Below are 24,564 nucleotides of genomic sequence, written 5' to 3'. Positions count from 1 at the left end.
ACCCAAAAAACTGTGTTAAGGAGCTATTTCCCAATTTCCAAGCAGAGAATGACAGTGAGAAAGGCCCAGGTGTTACGTAACCATGGACGCCGACTTAATCCCAGACAGGCCTCAACCTGGCAGAGGCTCCAACTCCACCACAAACGCAGGGGTAATCTGAACAGTGAAAACCCATCAGCTTCCCTCCCCACTGAAATCCTGCAGAAACAAACATTTTTTAATATATTTTTTAGATTTTATTTATTTCTCTTTAGATGGGAAGGGAGGGAGAGAAGGAGAGCAATGCATGGCTGCCTCCCGTGAGTCCCCCGCTGGGAACTGGCCCGCAACCCAGGCATGTGCCCTGACTGGGAATCGAACCGTGATCGAGTGGTTCGCAAGCCCGCGCTCAATCCACTGAGCCACGCCAGCCAGGGCAAACAAACATTTTCTTTAACAAAAATCATTACAGTCTAAATCATAATAATTCTAAAGAAAACCAAATCAAAGTCTACTGACCACCCTGATAGTATTATACACACTTTCCATAAAATGGTGGTAATAATACGAGGTCTGTTATTCTCTTTGGGGACTATTATTTATCACTATTTTCTAGCACTATCTGGACAGTAAGCCCTTCTTAAAGAAATAATTCCCCCTGGCTGGTGTGGCTCAGTGGGTTGGGTATCATCCCACAAAGCAAAAGGTGGCTGGTTTGATTCCCAGTCAGGGCACATACTTAGGTTGCAGGTTCAGGCCCCAGTCAGGCACATAGGAGAGGGAACCAACTGATGTTTCTCTTTCTCGAATCGATGTTTCCCTGCCTCTCTTTCTCCCTCTCTTCCCCTCTCTCTAAAAAGAAAATAATAATAATTCAACAGATTAATGGATCTCTTTCTCCTTCCCTTCCCCCTCTCTGAAAAAAAAACAATAATTCAATAATTAATAGATCTCATTTATGACCCTTATTGTCTTTCCTTCAAATATAAAATGTTATGACATGTTAATATCATGCAATGTTTCCCATTTATTTTGTTCCTCACAGAAAATGGTTCCAGTGCCCCCGCTTTTTAAATGTCTTCCTGGGATGGGCTTCTCTTGGCCGGGGGCACTAAGGTTCTTGTTTTTCCTGTTACACCAGTACGCAGACCTTGATCTTGTCCATCTCTTTAGTTTCAGGCCCCCTATCATTACATCTCAACTACAAAAAGAAAGGACTGGAGTGGGGAGGAGGAATCACATCTTTCTTCCCAAGCTGACCTTTGCTCTACTCCACTTCCATCTGAGCTGTTCCTAAGGGCAACCATTCTGTCACCATGACGCCTCCAAAGGCACGGAGCAGGTTCAGTGACAGAGGTCTGCCTCATGCCTCTCCACATTTCCTAAACCAGCTGGAAACGCGTCAGTTCGGAGGGGTGTGGTTTGTTTGTTTTAAATTGGAGCAGAAGGTGTCAGCCACTGCAGGTATTAAGAACCTCTGCCTCAGCACATGTCTATGAAAGTGGGTGGGAGATGAGGAGACCGAGCCCCCAAACTGGCGGACACTTAGATTTCAGAATAATACATAACACAAACACATACAGGCACATACATGAATGTCCAAGTGTGTAGAGCTTGGAGGAAAAATAAGCAACAGTAAATGGAACCACAGAAGGAATCTAAGAATTACGTGTCATTGGAAGGCCCAAAGCAAGTGACAAAGGCCACAGAAACAGCTCATTTTATACCTTGTCCTCCATACAATTCAGTCCTGGAGTGACTCTGGACAATAAGTGAGTGAGCACCTTGTAGGTCTTACACTTCCTCTCCAGCTACAGGGAGGAACTGTGACCCACTGTGTCACCTTCCAGTACTGGGGGGGGCCTGATTACACTGCCCAGGAGGGCAGAACATCTTCTGGATGGCACCCACTGGCCAACACGCTGTGTGCAAACAAGTTCATGCACAGATGAAATGAACAGAAGGCACATTTCGTTTATTCTGTATGTTACCAAGAAATTAGTAAATACAACTGCTATGATCCAGAATAATGACTTGCTTCACTAAATTCCTATGGTAGAACCTACCGATACACAGATACTTTGGCCAAAGTAGTGTGCTTCTGCTTCAGTGAATACCTAATATTCCTGACGTGAATGTAACCTACATGGAAGTTCAAGCTGATTCTGGAAATATCAACTCAGAGTCACGTAATCAGGTCACGACCTTGGGGAACACAAGAAGAAAAGCAGCCCCAGACCCTCCCTGTGGTTATTCTTTCCCCCTTCCCACAAGGCCTCCCTGCCCTCCTTCACCCATCACTCCCTAGGGACCCTGGGGACCCAGCCACGTGAGCAAATGGTCCCTATACACCTCAGCCTTTTCAGCTGAACCTGTACCTCCTGGCTTACTTCTCACCCACCCCAGCCCCAGCTCCCAGCACTCATAGGTCAAAACAAAAGCTCAGCCATGGAGAAAGAGCCTTTGCCTGTCCCACTCACAGCTGCCCAGAGAAGGCGGTGCAAATCCCTGCTCTGTATTCCCTGGGGGGTCCTCAGTGTCACTTAAGCTCCACAATCCTCTTTCCCTCCACATTAACTCCCACCCAGCCAGCAGACAGAGGCTGTTTCTAATCTCCTCCCCTTACTTACTCCACCTCACCTCGGTATCTTTCTTTCTGCCTCCAGCTTCCAAGATAACAGGCCCCGGGCAAACCCGCTGCCCACGCCCTTCCTTCCTACAGATCTTGCCGGGTCCTGCAGTTGGCCTGGCCAAACCGATCCCAGCCAAGCTGGTCCTCCTCCACCAGCGTGTTGCCCTCTCCTGTGCTTTTGGTCACTCCACTCCCCTCTGCCTGCTGGCACAAAGAGACCTCCCCTCCCCCAAGCTTCCCCTGGTGGCTCTACCTTAGTGCTGTCTCACCAACACACTACCCTCAGTCAGCTGGGACAGACCCTGTACGTACCAGCTCCTCCCCAGCCCCCCGGCCATCCGCCCTCCCACCAGGGCTAAAAGAAGGAATTTGGAGGAGTGATGAAACTGTTCTTATCACAACTGTGGGAGTGGACACACACTTCTTTGCATTTGTCTAAACCGAGAGAATTTTACTGCATGTAAATTGGGGAAGAAAAAGATAAAAGGCAAGCAAAAACGAGGGGAGGCCCAGAATGAAAGACCAACTGCACCCAAGAACCTGAACCATATCCCCAGTGAGTAACATAACGATGCTGACGAGAGAGAGGAGGGGAGGGAAGAGCGAACCCAGGCAAGTGCAGAGGACAGCGCTGTGACCGTGTATACGGTGAGACCACGGAGAACAAGCCAAGCCTGCGACCCACTGAGCAGCAACACACCCATGCCAGGTCCTCAGTTTCACCACACGTACTATCATCACATCAGGTGGTTCGAGAAAACGGGTAAAGGGAACATGGAAACTCTTTTGTTTTTTACAACTTTCCTATGAGTTAAAATAATTTCAAAATAAAAAGTTAAATGCTACTGAACAGTGTAAAGCTACTAAAGGAAATCAAGCAAGTGCCTCAGGACACGCCCCAAAGACTCCCTTCCCAACCTTTGTCCCTTAACCTGCACTGTTACCTGTGACCTTTCTCTGCACCCGTGGCCTTTTCAGCCGAGTTTCCTTTTCCAGGAATCCTTCCTCTCGCACCCGTCGCCGCATTGCCATGAGCTGACTTCTCCCTGGCTGGTCCTCCTCTCCCGTGCAGGTCCCCCTTCGGACTGTCGTCTACCTTCGTGCTGAGGCGACCTCAGCAACTCCAAAGGTCACACAATCATTAGTATTTACGAAATTCACTTACTTCCGCAGTCACCTAATTCTACCTGAAGAGCCCCCTTCCCAATTGCAGGCTGTACTTCCCATGTGACTCGACCGACCGACCGTCCAATCCACACTAAAGCCCTCCCGCTCCCTCCCAACCTGCTCTTCCTCCAAGTCCTAGCTGTGTGACATCACTGACACTCGACCTCCTCTAGAAAAATATTAAAAACCCTCAGGCAGCACTTAACACACTGCAAAAACAGAGACACCGGTTCTGGAGGTCGTACTGGCCTTCCCACCAACACAGGACGAAAATGCAGAGGAAATGCTGAGCTTTTCTACCGCGAGCAGATTGCGCTCAGGCAGATAAATCTCTGGAAAGAGGGAAGCAACAGTTCCCCAAATTGTTCTGATCCATAAACATACATGCCAAAGTGACTACCTCAAAGGCTACACCAATTTCTGTGGCCATCTTTATACAGTAAGTTACTTTAAGCACATTATGCCCCCCATAACATCCATGGAGGCAAAATGGTGACCTTATATACAAAGTTCTGCATTACTAAGTATTACAAATTTTGAACTGTTCCCCCTGTGACTTGCTTACAAGGTGTCAAAGAAATATTGGTGCAGTGGCCACTTCCAGCCGAGACAGAGGTGTAGGTAGATACACTTTGCTTCCTTGTACAATCAAAAGTATGACAACCACCAATTTAAAAATAAAAAGCAACCAGAACTGCCAGGAAATCAAACTGTATAGAAATCAGACAACCAAAGAGTCAAAGAAAAAACATTCATTCAGACTGGTGGGAGGGGTGGAAATGAGCACCGGGGAGGAGAGAATGCCCAGCAAGGCAGTGGTTGGCAGACCAGGTGGTCCTACATTCAGGTGCAGATACACCAGGAGGAACAACTGGGGAGCAACATAAACCATCCAACCCAGAGTTCCACCTTGGGGAAATAAAGCCTCAAAATTGCTAGCTGTAAATATTTGTGGGGGTTGTGGCAGTGGGAGAAACTTCCAGCCTCACAGGACAGTCCATTACAGGGACCCATGGGGGTCCTAGAACATACATAAACCCACCCACCCAGGAATCAGCACCAAAGGGACCAATTCACTTGTGTGTAGTGGGGGAAGTGACTGAAAGTGGGGGAAGAACCAAGCAAACGGCACTGCTCCCTTTCTGACCCATACCCCACATACAGAATCACAACGTGGCACTGTGGGTTGCCCCACCCTGGCGAATACCTAAGGCTCTGCCCCTTACACTGCAACAGCTACACTAAGACAAAGAAACATGGCCCAAATGAAAGAACAGATCAAAGCTCCAGAGAAAGAACTGAGCAATGAGGAGACAGCCAATCTATCAGATGCAGAGTTCAAAACACTGGTAATCAGGATGCTCACAGAAATGGTTGAGTATGGCCATAAAATAAAGGAAGAAAAGAAGGCTATAGAAAGTGAAATACAGTGAACCAAAGCATCACTGGTTTGATTCCCAGTCAGGGCACATGCCTCGGTTGCAGGCCAGATCCCCAGTAGGGGGCTTGCTAGAGGCAACTACACATTGATGTTTCACTGCCTTTTTCCCTCCCTTCCCCATCTCTCTAAAATAAATAAATAGAATCTTTTTTAAAAAAAAAGAAACAAAAAGTGAAATACAGGACAACGTACAAGGAACCAACAGTGAAGGGAAGGAAACTGAGACTCAAATCAATGGTTTGGACCAGAAGAAACAAATAAACATTCAATTGGAACAGAATGAAGGACAAAGAATTCAAAAAAGAGGTAAGGCTTAGGAATCTCTGGGACAACATTAAATGTCCTAACATCTGAATCCTAGGGGTGCCAGAAGGAGAAACAAAGACCAAGAAATTGAAAACTTACTTGAAAAAATAATGAAGAAAAACTTCCCCAATCTGGCAAAGGAAACAGACATCAAGTCCAAGAAGCTCAGAGAGTCCCAAAGAAGTTGGACCCAAGGAGGAACATACCATGGCACATCATAATTACATTAGCCAAGATTAAAAGTAAGAAGAGAATCTTAAAAGCAGCAAAAGAAAAGGACAGAGTTACCCACAAAGGAGTTCCCATAAGACTATCAGCTAATTTCTCAAAAGAAACCTTACAGGCAAGAAGGGGGGGGGGAGGGTGGCTGGAAAAAAGTATCTGAAGTCTCCACGACCTATAACCAAGATAACTATATACAGCAAAAGCTATCATTTAGAATGGAGGGGCAGATAAAGTGCTTCCCAGACAAGGTCTGAACCTAAACAATGAAAACAACTAGAACAGGAACAGAATCACAGAAATGGAGATCACATGGAGGGTTATCAGTGGGGAGAGGGAGGGAGGAGAATGGGGGAAAACATACAGGGAATAAGTAAGATGCATAAATGGTAGGTAGAAGATAGACCAGGGCGGGGGCGGGGGGCAGGGGTTTAGGAATAGTGACTTGGATCCTGGCTCCTGGGGTCCGCGGTGTTACGGGTAAGACAAGACAAATTCACATGGACTACCGAGTCCTGTGGAGGAAAAGGGACAGCATGGCCACTCTCTGAAGAGGAGAGCACCTCAACCCTTGCCTTGACTCACTTTTATTGTTCAATCCACACAGGAATACAGGGTGCATACGTAAAGCTCATCAATTATTGTCAGGCAGAAATGACTAAACAATAGATAACATTCAAAAAACTCTGAGGGCTTATTCTGAGTCAGGATCAGATAGTTAGAGAGCCATAAAACTTTGGGGAACAAACTCACTTCCTGCTTAGACCCTTATCATTTAAATTGAGGGTATTGGCAAAGTAGGTTTCATAGGATTTTATGCATTCTTTCTTAGGCCTCGTCACCCAGGGGAACCGCCCTTTCCAGCACAGGGCTGCACCTCCACCCAGCATTGTTTCAGGCTTAAGTCAGGCAGGAGAGTAAGGCAGCCAGAGATTAGGAGACTTCTCCCAGACAGAATGAGGACTCAAGCTATGTCAAAGCCGAGGGGCAAGGGTCCATCACCCCCTTTCTTTATAGCCCGAGTCCTTCTCTGAGGGCCCCTTCATGACCATGCCTGTCCTAAGTCATTTCTCATTTGAGGACTCTTACCCACCATTGGCTAACCAGTCATCCACCCAGGGCCAACCAGGGTGAAGAGAAAGGGGGCAGAGGTGGTGCTCCTACAAGGAACAAGCTTTGTCTCCTAAATGGCTTTTAGTCCCAAGGTCTTCTACTCAGCCTTAGCCACGGGGGATTACAGCTCCTGAAACCAGGCAGGGTGACTCCCAACAAATTAGTATAGGAAATGTAGAAGCCAACAAACTTATATATGTGACCCATGGCCATGAACTAAGAGGGATGAGGGGGAATGCCGGAGGGTGGCGGGAGGGTCATGGGGCAGAGGGGGATAATGGGTAGAAAAAAAATGGGACAACTGTAATAACATAATCAATAAAATATACTTAAAGAAAAAGAATGATCAGTGCAGTGACTGAGGAGGGAGGTGATGAATTCCCCACTGACTTCTTTCTGCAGCTCCGAGAAATACCTTACTGACCTACACTCCTGTCACTGAATAAGGAAGAGCACACACAACTCATCCATACAGTTCCCTAAAATGAATGCACTTCCACAGACAACCCCTGGTGAAGAGAATGAGCTCCTGATGTGCCGGCCACACAGACACTGATGATGGCTGGGAGGGCACAGCAGTCCTTCCGGTACCCTCCAGGTCCAACCTGGCATGCCCTTTGCCCTCCGGCTTCTTTGTGTTGGAAGGTTTTCCACCTAAAAAAGTGAGGGTAACAGCATATATCCAACCCCAGGCATATGGGGGGCTGATCTTCAGCTATTTAGAGGGAACCTTGTCATAATGAAACATACCACAGAACAAGCACAGAAAGTGTAAAATTCAAACAAGGACTGGCCAGTGGTCAGAGATTTTCAAAGAAGGTTCCCACTTTCTTCATCCCACAACCAGCCAGGAGTCCCATCTGGCTGAGCAGTCGGGACCGAGTTCTGGAGCAGAGTTTGTGCTCATCAGCCTTCCTTCCTACTCCAGTGTGCGTGGATTTGGGGAAGAGCAGGGAAGAAGCTCAGTGGGCAGCACATTCCGGCGGGGCGGCTGGTACTGAGGGTCCGAAGGTGGGAGGTCAGGGGCTCACACTACCCATCACAGAACCCACGGGCTGGGGTGTGCGCCTTGGTCACAATCAGAAGCTGAGATACACACGACCCACGAGGGGTCAGAACCAGAGAGGTAGACGGAGGAACTGCTCGGACCAGAGGCACAACGGCGCCATCCTCCCCCATGCCCACCTGACCTCCACCACCCCAAACGACAACAGAATTAAAACTTCACCCAGACACAGCGCTTCGCAGGGTGTACCACCACTTCTCACAAACTTCTCAGCAGCGGTGGCGGCTTTGGCTGACAGTCACATCTGGAAGGACCGGTGCCCCTGTGCAGGAGGCAGAGCTCTCTCCACCTGAGATGGGCGGGAGTCCGACCAGGTGAGACCCGAGAAGCCTGCCTCCTCCAATCCTCAGGACGCTGGCAAGTAAGCCGTCCCCAAAGGAGCCCGAGAACTGTATCCAATTCTTTGAGTTTTCAGTCTTAGGGTTAAATTTTTTTAATCAGTCAATCATTAATATGCTATGAGAAACAAAAAAGAAAATATGGTGCCTCTATCTGTTTTGAGACAGAGTTAAGAGTATATTCATGTCAGCTTACAGTTTACTCTCACTTAACAGCAATGAAAGGGTTCTCAGGTAGGGTTTCCCCTAAAAGACTAATATGAAGGGGGGTGTGAAAAGGTTAACAGGGGTCAAATACAGAGTGACAGAGGATTTGACTTCCGGTGGTAAACGCATCATACAATATACAGGTGTAGCACAGAGTTCTATAATGAAAACCTATGGGATTTTACTTAACCATGTGACCTCGATACATTTAATTTGTTTCTTTAGAGATTTTATTCATTTATCTTTAGAGGGGAAAGGAAGGAAAGAGGGAGAGAAATACCAGTGTATGGTTGCCTCTCGTGCGTCCTCTACTGAAAACTGGCCTGCAACCCAGGCATGTGCGCTGACTGGGAATCGAACCACGATCATGTGGTTCGCAGTCCCACGCTCAATCCACTGAGTTACACCAGCCAGGGTGATACATATAGTGGAGATGTTACATCCTGAAGATGTGAATGCTGCACCTTCCAATTGCCTGCACTGCAGTTAATCTCCTCCATGGAACGGCCTCCTGGCCCCCGGCACCCTCTGTGATCTCAGCAGCACCTTGAACCGCCAAAGATCGGTTCGAATCTCCCGGTGCCAGTCCACTTCAGTTCATCTGCTTATTCTGCCTTGATGAAACCACACGCTCACAATTTAATTGGAGTAAGTTTTCAACCATCTCCCTACGGTTCATGACTTTGCAACATTCTTGAAAACTGGCATAAAAGAGACAAATCACAGGCCAAAAATATCACCGAACCAAATTCAATCTAACTTGATACTCAGAGTCCTATGTAGTGTCAATACTGGAACTCAAACCACATAAAAAAAGCCTCCTTCATTCCCTATCTAAGGAATTATAACTTTGCATCAATCTAGTCTTCTAAAAACGTGCTGGCTCTAGCAACCAAATCCAGGCCATCTTGTGTTGTGGCAAGAGCTGGTAAGAAAACAAAGAGAGGGAGTCACGTGAGAAGATGAACCCGGCATCGGTCCTGAGACCCAAAGCAGCAAACACCAGAAACCGAGGAGGCTGCCCAGCACCACTCCCGACTGCAAGGCACCAGGGCTCCTGAGAGAGGGATTCTAGGAATGGGCAGGAGATGCACGAAGTGAGCCTGGAGCACCTCGTGGTGCCAGGATAAGAAAGTGCTCCAAAACAAACAAGCAAGACAGGTCAAAGGGACACAGAGGTCGACGGAAAGAGCCCCCAACGGCCAATGCCGACATAACCAAGCAGCAAATAAAGCAGTTACGGATTATAATCCAAAGTATAAAATAAATGTCCTCGAGTGCCCACTGGTACCCGCAATGGAAATGAGTGGACAAATGGGGAGAGGCAGACATGTTTGTGAGGCAGACCTCCGAAGAGCTTGTGGAGATGCCCCACCCTTATGGAGGTGAAAAATAATGTCCCGCTCCTTGGTGACTTTCGTCCCAAAGAGGACAGTGTAGAAAGGGGAGAGGCATGAATCACTTTACAGAGAAGGGTGACATACACTGCCTCAAGCAGGGGACCAAGGTCATTATCAACAGTGATGAGTCATATGGATGGCAGGTGCCCTTGATGTGATGTTAGGACAAGTTATCCCAGGAACATTACCCCAGCCCAACCACGAGGGAAACATCAGACAAATCCCAACTGAGGGACAATCCGCAAGCACCTGACCAGGTATCCTCAAAATGGACAAGGTCAGGAAAAACCAGAGAAAGCCTGAGAAACTGTCACAGCCAAGAAGAAGCCTGAGGAGACCTGAGGGCTTGATGGGATGCGATACCCTGAATGAGGTTCTGGGACCAGCAAAGGACATTAGAAGAAAACTGAGGAAATCTTGAAAAAGGCATGGGTTTGGGGTTTTAGAAACAGAAAGTAAGACAGAGATGATGAATAACTAGGTGGGCAGGGAAACTTAAAATGCAAAGAAAAGCCCTGGTTGGTGTAGCTCAGAGGGCCGGGCACCATCCCGCAGGTTGAGAGGTCACTGGTTCAGTCAGGGCGCACGCCTGCGTTGCAGACCAGGCCTCTGACCGAGGATGTACAGAGGGCAACCAATCGACGTTTCTCTCACACATCAATGTTTCTCTCCTTCCTTCTCCCTCCCTTCCCCTCTCTCTAAAACAATAAATAAATATTTTCAAAAGAAAAAATGCAAAGTGAAGAGCTGTCAGGAGCAGGAGATGGGAACTGCAACCCTCTGCTTCTGAAGAAGACTGGTGAACACCCACAACAAACGAGAAGTGCTCCCTAAAATGTTTAAATGACAACTCTGTACACACGGAGATTAATTTTCCATTTTATCCTCTTACCAATAAGCTGCTTCAAGGTCAGCCACTGACTAATGCAAACGACTTAGCAACTTTTAAACCAAAGTTTATTAGAAACAGAATTTCCTAAAGTTTGTGTTCTCCATGCTTTCCGGACACAAAGGGATGCAAAGGTCCTCAGCAACAACAGCCAGCCGCAGTCGGGGCCAGAGAAGATAAATGATTATTTGGTTTCTCTTTTTGCCCAAAGGTGGGCAACACGGCAACTGGAACCCTGACAGTTTAATCTACAAAACAAGAGCCCATAAAAAAAAACAGGTCCCTCCTAAAGATGTGGTCGTACAGGTTGGGTGGAAGGAAATGAATTGCTTCCCCCTCTCGCCATCCTTCAGGTACCTTCTAACAAGGCCAGTCTTTCCATGACAGCAATGTAACTGGGCTCTGCCATTCGAAAAACGAGCAGCAGCGAATGGGGACAACTTCCCATGTGATTTCCCAATCATATCCTAACATCCACCTACGTCACCAAGCCAATGTAATTAATGGCCTCCGCACAGGAACACAGAGCAAGATATACACTTATTTTTCCTTAAACAAGAAGTGACTTTTTGTTTTAAAGATTTTATTTATTTATTTTTAGAGAGCAGGGAAGGGAAGGAGAAAGAGAGGGAGAGGAACATCAATGTGTGGTTTGCCTCTCACACGCCCCCACTGGGGATCTGGCCAGCAACCCAGGCATGTACCCTGACTGGGAATTGAACCAGTGACCCTTTAGTTTGCAGGCCCACAATCAATCCACTGAGGACACCAGCCAGGGCTAAGATAAACAAGTAAATTTTTTTTAAAAAGAATTATATGGCTGATCTTTTTTAAAAAATATTTTATTTATCTTTAGAGAGGAAGAGGAGAGAGGGAAAGAGATATCAATGTATGGTTGCCTCTCATGCACCCCCCACTGGAAACTGGCCTGCAACCCAGGCATGTGCCCTGACTGGGAACCGAACCGCAATTGTTTGGTTTGCAGGCCCGTGCTCAATTCACTGAGATACACCAGCCAGGGCTCACTTTTCAAGTTAAGTCCAAACTCTTTGGCCTGAGACCAAGGACCCTGCTCAGCTGGAGCCCAGCCCGCCGTGGTTTTATCTCAGTCCTGCAAGTATTTTTTGTGGGTGCACCTTTCCTTCTTGGGCCATGCTGTTTCTTGACCCAGAATGCCACACACACACACACACACACACACACGCCCATGTGTGTCCATTAATGGAGTATGAAGAGCCCATTTCTCAGGATTTTCTGAAGGAAGAGCCTCAGTTTTTCTTAAAATGGGAACTCAAAGGTAAATAAATGAAATGGGAACTAACAACTAGCCATATAATAGGGTTATTGTAGAAATGAAAATAAGTAATATAGATGGAAGGCACCAAACACATAGGCATTAAAACACTATTTTCTTCCTCTGTTTATTTGTTAAAATACTAAAAAAAAAGAAAAAGACAGTGTTTCTGAAACAAGACAGTGAAGTGGGTCACCAAACTGGGCGGAGGCATGGAGTGATGTGTAAAAAAGGCGACAGGATTAAGTACAAATCACCAGCTATACACAGTCGGGATGTAAAGCACTGCATAGGGAATATGGTCAGTAATAATGGAATAACTGTACACCCTGTCGGGTGGGCTCTAGACCCCCCAGGGTGGTCACTTTGTAAGGTATATAAATATCTAATCCCCATGTTGTACACCTAGAACTCACATGGTATGATTATGTCCACTGTAACTGAAAAGCAAACGTAAGAAATAAAGTGAATTAACGACAACAAAATGAAAGCGACACCTTTCGAGGTGATGCTGGTTGGCCAGAAGGAAAAGGAGAAGGCGCTTTCTTGGGCTCCTTCCACAGTGGCGGCCCTGGTTCTGAGTGACACCTCATCCCATTTCAGAACGAGTGGCCTCTGTCCGACCGTGGCCATGTGTCCAGGCCTCCTCAGGGAGTAGCCACTGGGAGGGTCACTGGGGTTCATACACAGGAAGGAACGCAGTTGCCTCTTAAACGCCAGTGAAGTTTCAGCTCACAAAGCGAAATACTTCAATGTCTCTCTGACGGTCCCATGACCCTTTTACCCAAGTCTGAAACTGTCTTCCCAGCCAAGCATAACCAAGAACTGACTGCATTCTCCGTGGCTCCTCGCCTAACCCTGGCCCCGCCCACACCTCAGCAACACGTGCATCAGTGGGCAGCTACAGACCAGGCCCATGAACGGCTGGCTGTCAGTGGGAGTGGCCACAACTCCTCATCCAACAGTCCAAGAGAAGCTACAGAAACCCAGGAACGGACAGACTGGGCCTGGAGAAAAGTCAAAGCCAAGGTGGGCTATGAAGTCTTTGTCGTGTAGGAGTGTCTACCCACAGCCATCTTGCCCTTCCTGGAGGGAAGGGAGGCAGCCCCGGAGGAGGGAAGGGCAAGACCAAAGCCTGGCGGGCTGCGAAAGCAAGGGGTGAGGTGCGGAGCAGACACAGGAGTCCTGGGGGACCAGGGGAGATGGGGGACAGTGCTCCCAGCAGCAGCCCCAAGAACAGTTAGGGTGCTGTTCATTAGGGACTACTGTATTTTGCCATGTATAATGTGCACCCACGGTTTTGGCCCAAACATTCAGGCAAAAAAACTCCTTTCGTTTCAATTTTATATTTATTTATATTCAGGTACTTGTTTTCTGTATTATAAAGGAATTTTGGCATTTATTTTTGAACATATGGGTATCATTATTGTTTTCTAGAGTTATACGTTTGACAATTAAGTATAAATAAAATAATTAAAAACATTTATACAGACTACCCACGTATCATGTACATCCTTATTTTTCCCTCAAAAAATGTGGGCCAAAAAAGTGCACATTATACTCAGCAAAATACAGTAACTTATGCCTCCACTCCCACAGGTATATTCACCCTCACTTAGAACAGGTGCTCCTGTTTGTCTCTTGTCTTCTCCCCCTAAATGGTTCAGTCACAACCCCAAAATCTGTTTTCTCAAACTGCCAGAGCCACGCTCTCCAAAGAGCAGGTGTTGACAACACGTGAATGCATGCAAGTCAGAGCTGTGGGGTGACTGGGGGTGAACTCTGCTTTCACCAAGCACCCATCCCCTCCCCCTCAGTCCCCAAGACCCCAGGGCCTGGACTCAAATGTAGGCCTTCCAGCTCCCAGGTCAACATACAACCACTCTTCACACTCGGAAATTGCTAGAAGCCAAGAGGACATGATGGCCACCATTGTGGGCTTGGCAATTCCCAGCCCCAAAAGATCCAAGTTCAAGTCAAGCAGAGATGCTAGATAAGGGAGAGGGAAGGAGAGGAGGAGAGAGGGTGAGAGAGGAGAGGAAAATCCCCATGTGTGTCCTCAGTCAGTCCCCAGAACTCGCCAGCAGAAAACAGGCACCAAGCTTTGGGTGGTTCGCTATCCTACACAGGACAAAAACTCGCCACGAAGCACACTGACCAAATTCACAAGCTTCTCTCCCTTTCCTCCTGAAAGTCTGCAAAGATGATGTTAGAAGTATTTTTAAAAAGATAAAAAGAGGCAAACACGTAAGACAGATCTGTGGTTGCTGAGGGTTGGCGGGGGGGGGGGGGGCCTGGGAGAAGTAGGGAGGGAAAGAGGACAGGGCTTCTTTCTGAGGCGAGGAAAGGCCCTCGAGTTGACGGAGAAGGTCACGCCACTCTGTGAACAGACGGCAAACCACGCATCTGCAGGGTGTAAAGAGGCGAACTGTACAGTCTGTGGCTTGTATCTCAATACGGCTCTTGCCACAAAACACTATCTGCCCAAAGGACAGGGCATTGAGAAAAGAGTCATAGCCAATGTGAGTCACCGGTCAAGTTCTGAGAAAGGAAGAGGCCAGTGGCATAGCAGCAGGCTCAGCAGCGTGGAGAAGTCAGCTGTGTCCCAAGGGCCTGCAGGAAGGAAGGGAGCTGGGGGCAGAGGGACCGACAGGAGTCAGAACACAGAGCCCCACGTGTGATCCCCTAAACCTGTGCAACCTAGGACAGCCAGGGACAGGCAGGAGGAAAAATCTCTGGGTCATCCAAGCTGTGGAGGATTGGGGTTCCGAACCCCCACGGGGAGGTAGGAGACAAGAAGCCCGGCTGTCAGGTCTCTCCAGCCCTGAAGTCACAAGCCAAGTTTATTTCCCAGGCAGGAGGGTGGATGAGTCTCCGAAGAAACAATAGCTCCAGGGAAAGGATTCTAGATGCTGACGGGGGTGGGAGGGGGGGTCCTTCAGTGAAGACCACAGAGAGGTGCCCCAGCAGACAGGGCTCACCTGCACGGGCAGAGCTTCCAACCAGCTTTTCGCAGCCTCATCCTTAAGGGAGATCGCCAGACCTGCGGGAAAGCCTCCAACATGAACCAGACCAAAATAAGCCGAAAAAGGAAAACAGAAAGTCGACAGGCCTGCCACAGAGTGGAAGAGTATGATAATCAGTCTCCTCAGAGGAAAATAAGAACAGGAAGTTACAACGAAGAACACAAAGAACAAGAAGGAACTTACAGCAGGAACATTAAAAATGGAAATAAAAGATAAAAGCAGTAAGAAAAAAAGAAAGTCAAGGAGCCCTGGCTGGTGTGGCTCACCATGAGGACTGAAAGGTTGCCAGTTCGATTCCCAGTCACAGCACATGCCTGGTTTCAGTCCAGGTCTCCCTGGTTGGGGGTGTGCAAGAGGCAATCCAGTGATGTTTCTCTCCCTTTCTCCCTCTCCCCTCTCTCTCTAAAAATAAATAAATAGAACTTTTTTAAAAGTCAAGGAAATCAGGGCATCTCTAGAAAAGAGATCTAGACAATAGGAGCAAAAGGCATGAAAATTACAAGTTCAGTCCAGTTGGTCCAACATCTATCTAACAGAATTTCAGAAAGAGAAAATGCAGAGAGCACATTATCGAAGAAAAACACAGGACTATCTCCCAAGACAAGACGAGTGAAGGAGCCGAGTCTCGGACTGAAAGGGCCCTCCCGGGGCTGCCAGGTAACACACAGGCCGCCCGGTTAAATCTGAATTTCAGATAAACAACGATTAATCTTTTAGTGTATGTATGTTCCACTGTTTATCTGGGCATCTTGTATTCTGTTTGCTTAATCTGGCAACCCTCTACCTCCGACAGCCCAGCACAGCAGACAAAGTCCACACCACAGTGAAATGACACCACCAAAAACCGCAGAGGCGCCCGCACAGGGACGGGGCTTGCTGCACCCGGCACAGCGCTGAGGGCTTTGCCTCTGTTACCTCTGAACCCTCACCACAGCCGGGGCCACCGGGTACCTCTGCCTGTGCCCTGGGCACCTGTGCCCTGGGCCTGGGGTGTAGACAACCCACTTGTCTAATAGTCCAACAGACTAAAACACAGAGACTTTTTTTTCTTTCCAGTCTCACGGAAGAAAAAGTTCTGCTTGTTTGTTTCATTTTGGAAACTGGCTGAGTGGGAATTACAGAAACACAGACGGGAAGGGAGATGGTGGGGGCAGATCCCAGACTCTGCCCCAGGGCGCCAGAGCTCTCTGACGGGCCCCTGAACAGAAGGCACAGGTTTGCAGGCAGTGCTTACAACTGCCTGGAAGTCCTCAGTCAGAAACGTTAGATGTGGGGGAGGAGTTCAAGATCATCCCGGAGGGAGAAACCAGCCATCCAGCCTCCTTGGGGACCCTGAGCTGTGCAGACTGCAGCTGGGTCCAGTTTGCCCAGGCCCAGCTCCCCCGCTGGGCTGGATTCCTGCTGCCCCTCAGCTCACAGGGTGGGGCCCAGGATAAGGGTGTCTTCAGACTCTAGGTTTCCAAAGACGCCTAAGGAGGAAGCTCCCAAGCCCTGCGTGGGAACAGGGGCCCGGCCATAGATACAGCTTGATTTAAACCTTTTAAATATTTAGGCATATGGTATATGCCTTTTAAATATTTAAATGTAGCTTTTAAATATTTCATTATGCCTTTTAAATATTTAGCCATCTGGTCTGCCTTTGTACTCTGGCCCCTGCAACATTAAGGGCAGGCCTGGGCCATTATTGTTATCATTATTGTTGTTTTATATGTTAAGCTAAGAAAGCTTAAGTATCTTGGCTCCAGGGACATATGGCCCGTAAGTGGGAGAGGATGGAACAGAACCCAGACCTTCTGCCTCCACAACCCAGCTCATAACCACTATCAGAATACACAGTGGGGAGGTAGTAGGTCAAATTTAAAAAATCCAAATCTAGTCAGAGTACATTACTTAGAAATAAGAATGTCAATTAACAGAAGAACAATTCAAAGAGTTGAAATTAACTGCCTACAGGGAAGAGGACTGGAAAATACTGTTTGATATCTTTAAAAACCCACATACATATTATGACTGACAAAAAAATTAAAATTGTTAAAAAGAGATGAGTAGCCCTGGCTGGTATGGCTCAGTGGTGGATAAGTTACCAACTTAATTACATATCTACTTCCGCAATGAAAACAACTTAAAAATTATGCTGTTTCTCAAGTCTCATTTTTGCACAACTGCATGAAACATACTCATGGCTTTTCCTCATGCAAATGCAAATCTGTCACAGTAAGAAAATAGTTCACTAATTATAACCCTTAGGGTGTTACTGCATTTAGTACAGTCCCAAACTGTTGACAGTGAAATATAGCAAATCCCATTATCTGTCAGAAAATGTTACATAACTGAAACCCAGGAAGAGTCCTTTCTGATTGCAACATTAGGTTCCATGAATCTTCAGGAAGAACTTTAAAATGTGTATGTCTTTTTTAGGTCTCTTCTGCCCAACCTCAATGCAGTTAGAAGACCCTTACTCGGCAGGAGTTAAAAATAAAAGGAAAAAAGAAGCGGAGAAAAGCTTTCCGCATTCAACCACTTCTGTATTATCTACCTATATTAAGTACACAGCTTATAAGATTAATCAACCCAGAAACAGCCAACTGTTGGGTCAAATCTGGCAAATGTAAGAGCATACATAATGCAATGTTACCAACAAGTCTCCCTTAGACCAGATCAATAACAAAGAGAAAGGCCAATCCAGAACAGAGCGGGGAGAGGGTTAGGGGTGGGGGGTCCAGGGGGTGGAGAAACAGGAAGAAAAAAAAAAGATAGGCTTACAACCTAAGACTTGACCCCAGGACAGAGCCCTGGCCTCTGAAGAATGTGGTTCGGGCAGTCTTTTGTGCCCCTAGCTAACCAGGCTGCCCACTGCAGAACATCAGGTCAAAGGCCTGGGGCCTTGGCCTCCGACTTGTTTTGTTGCTGGTTGATCTTCCCATGTTCTACTCTTCATGCTTCTTCCTTTTCAAAGCTTCCTGAAGACCCCTCTCTAACCGATTAATCCCAACCATCCAATGTATTGGTCTTTTCAACAGCTATGGACATCATGTGTTGTTTTATCAGTGTGTGTGTGTGTGTGTGTGTGTGTGTGTGTGTGTGTGTGTAATGCCTAGAAAGAAGGACTGGAAGGGGTTCATTCGGAAGGATCAAGATGTGTGCAATGGGAGAAGAATATAAAGGTACCCACACGCAGAGGCTTATGGCTGAAAGGTGTTCCAGGCGTGTGCTCACCCTTGCTTTCTCCCCTGCCCACCCCAGACACACCAGATAAAAACTTCATATGTGGTGCCTGGAGAAGGCAAGTTCATGGACACTGAAAGTAGAATAGAGGTCACCAGGGGTTGGGGGAGGGAGGGAAGGGAGAGCTATTGTTTAAATGGCTCAGAGTTTTGGTTGGGGGGGTCTCCTGAAATGTTTTGTTGAGGATGACATATTTAATGCCACTGAACCATACACTTAACAAATGAATGGGTGACATGAGAACTATTAGGCTGTGTAGGTTTCAACAGTTTTTTTTTAAACCTGCTATAATAAAGAGGGAAGACACATTACCAAGAATTTTAAAATGTGGGTTTCAGAAATGTATTCTAATGTTTGGGACCCTTTTGCGACCCCTTTAGGGAACTGGGCTGGTAGGTACTGGCAGAGTGCTGGTTACCTTTAACCAGCAGTCTGGGAGTGGGGAACCTGGGGTTTTAGCGTTTATGTATGTACCTGTGATTTACATACTCCCAGTCGGATACATTGCAAGTCACTAAAATCATGGTGCTGGTGGGGCTGAGACAGGTACCTGCAATGACCTGGTGAGCAGGCGAAGCAGTGCCAACTTCCCCAATTCACCTCTGCACCGCCACACCCCTCAAATGTGTCCCTGTTCATGGAGGTCAGGAGGGAAGGAAGAGTCTAGGGAGAAATGGCTGAAGTCTTAACTGGTTTCCTTACCATAACACTATCCCAAACCTCTATCCCCAGCCCTTCTGAGATCTCTACTACAGTGACACACACTTGAATCACAAAGGGCTGGCATACCTAATGCCTACCACGTCCATCTGACCCCCAGACAGAGGCGCTGTATGTCTGCTGGGGAACGCCACCTGCGAGAGATGAGTCTGTTCTTTTGCAGCCGATAAGCAGACACACCAAGGGAGCAGAGATAGCAGGACACCCAAAAGACACCTGCTCCTCTGTAGAGGGCCACCGACACCAGCTGGCGTGTCCTCCTGTTCGACGGGGGCGGTCCAATTCGGGTCCCATTTGAACAACAACATGGAAAACCCAAGCAGAGCGTCTGCGCATGGGCTCCTCACCACAGAAAAGACGGGGAAAGCACAGACGTAATTTCTTTTGGCCTTCCCTGTGGGGTGCTGACTCTTCCCCAAGTCCCACAGTGCATCTCTTATGATTCCAGTAGCCCCCCAAACCTTACTGTACAGGAACTTTAAAATATTTCACGTAGGGCACAGAATTAACCCAGGTAAAACGGCCACAGTAGCTAGAACAACTGGCGTTACTTCTGTACACAAAACGCCAAGGACCACCTGACAACCGAGGGAGACTCCAAGTCCGAGGGAAATTAGTGGGTAAACGGAGGGTCAAAACTGCAGCACTGGCAAATGACTTATTAAGTCCTCAGGGAAGAATCAGGAGGTAAAAAATCTTAACGCCTCGCCAATTAACACCCAAAACTGGCAACAGCCACGGTTGATTAGAGTCGATGGTAAGAATATCGTTTTCCCTTATTTTACGTCCCAGCTTTCCTCCACGGAGAAAAGGTTTCCTATGGTGAAAATCGCGTATTTCTGTGTCTTTGCAAACGTGCGGAGGACGATCAGGCACACGGTGGACAGGGAGAACAAGTCAACCACTCAAAGCTACAGAGGTCCCACAGCTAGGCCAAGACGGAGTAGTGGGCGTGTTGCCCTCTCTAAGTGTTAGAATCTGAACCAAAGAAAATGGCTCCTCTCTGTCACCATCAAAGGCACTGACTTGACAAGAAAAAAGCCACCTTAAATGCAGTGAACATTTTGGGGGCTTTCCAGAAGGATCAGGATATTCTGGACCCACCCAGCTGATTCACAGGTAAAGTAAAAGTGTGACACCGCTCTCCCCCACACCCGTCACTGCTTACACACACAGGAAGCACACGCCAAACCCTTACAAGACAAACAAAATGTCACGGCCAAGCACTTCACAGGTGAGCTAGGCCTTTCGGCGGTTCAAGTATATTAAGTAACCAGCAGGTAGGGCCAAAAAGGCATCCAGCTTCCCAATTATCTCATGTCTGAAAGCTATTATTAACTTATCCCATCACAGGAAAGATTCAGCAACTCCCCGAAACTTCTAGCCCTTCTTCTTTTTCTTTGAAGTACAAATCAGAAATTGCTGACTTGATAACCTGGAATGACCAACTTGCTCAGTTTATTGACAAGCACTTCTTAAGACGTTCTGTGCCCCGAACACAGCAGAAACAAACGGTCAAGAGCCCCATCATTCTGTCCGCCAGCAGCAGAACCCGGGCTCGTCTGTGTGAGTCCGGCTGCAGGCACGGCATCCCAGCCTCTCCGTTCCACTCGCCCACTCAGGGGCCTCTGCGCCAGTGCGACCACAGTCTATGTGAACATTGCTATTCCATTAGAATCACTCTTGAATGCCCAGGTGGCACCACGGCAAAGAGCTTTTATTTGGCCAACAGGCTGCCATTGATTCACAATACTTTTCCTTCGTGGATTTTAACATTTTTATTATTAAAAATAATATATGCTTTCTACTAATACTCTAAACCCTAGAAGTATAAGCAACAGAAAGTCAGTCTCCAGAAGGCCCACTCATCAGAGATCAGTTCTTTGGGATATAGACTTCTAAAGGCACACATAATCACAAATGCATATACACACAATTTCAATGTACTAGATTTGTTTACGTTCCACTGTATCACAGACATCTTCCCATGTCTACGCATGTTTCCATAATGTCCCAGACACATGTCCATGTTCATTCAATGCACACATTCGTTGAAGAGTACCCTTTGAAATTCAGATTGTGGTATTTTCCGAAGACATTTGCCAAAGCAAGAAACCAGAGACCTGCCTTCAAGATTCCTTGCAAAAATAAGAACACTTCAAAAAAATAACCTTTAAGACATACAGTGTGGAGTTTCACCCATTTGCTTTAAAATTCTAAGGATGTATTTTTAACTCATATGGTAAAATGAAAGATGAGGGAAACAGGGACATTAAAATCATTTACTTGTGCTCTTAAATCGTAAACTCTGATGTTTAACATGTCTCAGAGAAAAACTTCGGTTACTCCACCCATCAACAGACTCCAGTCTTGATTTCACAGTAAACAAGGCTTGCTGGTAGACACTTTGATCTCCCACCCACAGGCCGGGGCATTTCAGTACTCTCCTAGTTTCCTTTTCCTAAGGAATCTTACTTAGCCTGAAGGAAATCTCACCTAAACAATAAACTGCCCTGGCTGGGCAGCTTCCTAGTTTAGTTGTTCCAATACACCAAGGTTGTGGGTTTGAACCCCCATCAGGGCATTTACAAGAATCAACAAATGCATAAATAAGCAGAGCAACAAATCGATGTCTCTCTCTCTCAAATAAGTCATTTTTTAAAAAATTAAACAATATGACCTGGCTGGTGTAGCTCAATGGATTGATCGTGGGCCTGTGAACCAAAGGATTAAGGTTCGATTCCCAGTCAGGGCACGTGCCTGGACTGCAGGCCAGTTCCCAGTGGGGGATGCACAAGAGCCAACCATACATTGATATTTCTCTCCCTCTCTCCTTCTCGTCTCCTCTAAAGATAAATAAATAAAATATTTTAAAAAATAAAATAAAAATTAAACAATAAATTACTTTCCCCAACTCAAGGCAAGTGTGAACCCAAAAGTTCCCCAAGAAGGCAATCTGATATAGGCTGGCATTTAACACCCTATCTTGCTGGGAGGAAAAGAAACCAGTATGGTCAACAAGACAAAGAGGATTGTCAGAAGGGCAGAATGAGGAAGCTGGTCAACTTTCTAAGGTGACTTCAGCCAAACTTGTTATAAATAAATTCTCATTTTAAGGAAAAAGTCTTTAAAACACATGCAAAAGCATGACCAAAGCCAAGTATAAGAAACCTTCCTAACCCCATTTATGAAACATAATCTCTTTTATCTGGTGATTTTTAAATGTTCTTTTTTTTTCAGATTTTATTTATTTATCTTTAGAGGGGAAGGGAAGGAGAGAGGGGGAGAAATATCAATGTATGGTTGCCTCTCATGAGCCCCCTGCCGGGAACTGGCCTGCAACCCAGGCATGTGCCCTGACTGGGAATCAAACCGCGATCGTGTGGTTCGCTGGGCCGCGATCAATCCACTGAGCTATGCCAGCCAGGGCTAAATGTTCTTGAGCTACACCAGCCACGGCTAAATGTTCTTAAGTACAAGGGTCCCAGGTCCCTGTATAAGGGAAGGAAGGAGCCCTTTACCTACTGGAAGGGAGGGAGGGGTCCCAAGAAGAAAGAGGAAGGGGAGGGGGAAGGAGGGGGAAGAAGAGGGAACAGTTGTGCTCGCAAAGAAACACTCACATTTACAATGGAGAGTACAGGTAGTACTTGACATGTCATTTCTATCATACTTTTTATTACATTTTAAATTTTTCAAAAAAGAGAGGGAGCAAGGAGAATCCCTCTAACAGTGCTTTTCAGAACCCTGGAGATTTCAGCAAGCAGACACTAGGTACACTTAAAGGTGGAAAAAGTAACCAGAGTCATTGAAGAGGTGATAACTGCTCTTCCCAGCGGTGAGGCAACCGGAGCCCCAGGCACAGAAACTGCCCTTCCTCCAGGGAGAAGGAAAGCAATTTAGATAAGCCCAGGTCAAATGCTAAGTCATGACCATTTCATCTGACTTGGGATTTCTTAAGCACCTGCTCCACATCTGAAGAAATGTCCTTTGAAGTAGAGCGGACAAGTTGATCTGAATGATGTTTTCTGAATAACTGGATTTTTATTTTAAAATGAAAAAATATATGCGAAGAGGCAAGTAAGATTGATATGAAGAAAAAGCAAAAGATGTAATATGGAGATACGTTATACAGCTCAAGAAAGACAACCTGTTTTGGGGGTGGCAGGGGGGTGGGGGGAGACCACATGATGAATGTACTACCTGGAACGGGGAGCCAGGAGGGTTGCAGTCACCTCTACCTGGCTGACTTTGGAGCCTGCGGTTCTCGGTGTGCTGTGTAAAGAGTGGGGAAGAAAGGAAGGAGAATCAAGGAAAGAGAAAACACAGACCTCAATATGCTGACAGGGAAGTGGGAAATGAATCACATACATGCTCACTTTAAAAAAGAAAACACAAGCCCTGGCTGGTGTGGCTCAGTGGATTGAGTGCCAGCCTGCGAACCAAAGGGTGGCTGGTTCGATTCCCAGTCAGGACACATGCTTGGATGGCAGGCCAGTTCCCAGTTGGGGGTGCATGAGAGGCAACCACACATTGATGTTTTTCTCCTTCTTTCTCCCTCCCTTCCCCTCTCTCTCCAAGTAAATAAATAAAATCTTTTTTAAAAAGAAATAAAAAATATGAAGAAAACACAAAATGAAAATATCTAATTAGAAAATCTGTGATGTTGAGCCACGAGAGGGTCCATTCAAAGTGGTTCTTGACATTCCCATGGAGTTGACTGATACTTCATTTTCATTTGCAGTTCGCTAAAATCACATGAAAGTTCCAAATTCCCAATTTTCAGGGATTTCCAGTTATTAATTCCTATTAATAAATAAACTACCCAGGAGTTTTTACCCTAAGTCTCATACAAAATCAAATGTCCCATAAAGACTGTTTTATCATTCAAGTGACTAAATTCCCTTAAAATATGCTGGGCTTTCGTAACTCACATCAGAGCATGATTCCAGAAAGGTCTTAACAGAAGACCCAAAGTCCCCTCTGTCACGGGTCTGATTTCCAGGAGTGCAGGACACCCACACAAGGCAACGAGAACAGAGAACAGCAGAGCAGTAAAAACCCGTTTTTAGCCCTGGCTGGTATAGCTCAGTGGATTGAGCACGGGCCTGTGAAGCAAAGGGTTGCTGGTTCGATTCCCAGTCAGGGCACATACCTGGGTTGCAGGCCAGGTCCCCAGTAGGGGACACATGAGAGGCAACCACACATTGATGTTTCTTTCCCACTCCTTCTCCTTCCCTTCCCCTCTCTCTAAAAATAAATAATTTTTTTTTAAAAAAGAACCCGTTTTTTGAGAAAAAGCACTAACCTAACAAAAAGACCGTCTGTGGAGGGCTCCTTCCCTTCCAAAGCCCCTTGCTCAAAGGAAAATCAATTTGTATACAATTTCTCCTTCTCAGCCCTGTGGGACTCCTGGGTGACATGGCTTTCACAAAGGCGGCCACTTCCTCAGGAAGTGGGACTGACCACAGCTCGCGGCCCCCCTCTGGCTTCAGCATGTCTCCAGCATTCAGAGAGGGACTTGGATTTGGAAGAGGACGCT

At 46.8% G+C, this 24,564-nt stretch overlaps 1 protein-coding gene across 10 annotated transcripts in view; it reads right to left on the bottom strand.

Annotated features, from left to right (window-relative positions):
• Positions 1–24,564, bottom strand: part of ZNF532 (zinc finger protein 532) — a 96,544-nt gene that overhangs the window by 54,509 nt on the left and 17,471 nt on the right. Inside the window, exon 1 of one of the 10 annotated variants that reach the window (XM_037035062.1) lies at positions 3,556–3,626. The exons of 8 other annotated variants lie outside the window; for them this stretch is intronic. The gene's annotated coding sequence lies outside the window, so the exon portion shown is untranslated. Of the gene's footprint in view, positions 1–3,555; positions 3,627–24,564 lie in introns of those variants that run through there. One more of the 10 variants, XM_037035131.1, reaches the window with a different exon arrangement.

The sequence above is a fragment of the Sturnira hondurensis genome, unplaced genomic scaffold, assembly GCF_014824575.4.
Source record: "Sturnira hondurensis isolate 20B ecotype Veracruz unplaced genomic scaffold, ASM1482457v3 Scaffold0001872, whole genome shotgun sequence".
NCBI lineage: Eukaryota > Metazoa > Chordata > Mammalia > Chiroptera > Phyllostomidae > Sturnira > Sturnira hondurensis.
The sequence above is the reverse complement of the archived record's forward strand: the minus strand, read 5'-3'. Positions and strand labels throughout refer to the sequence as shown.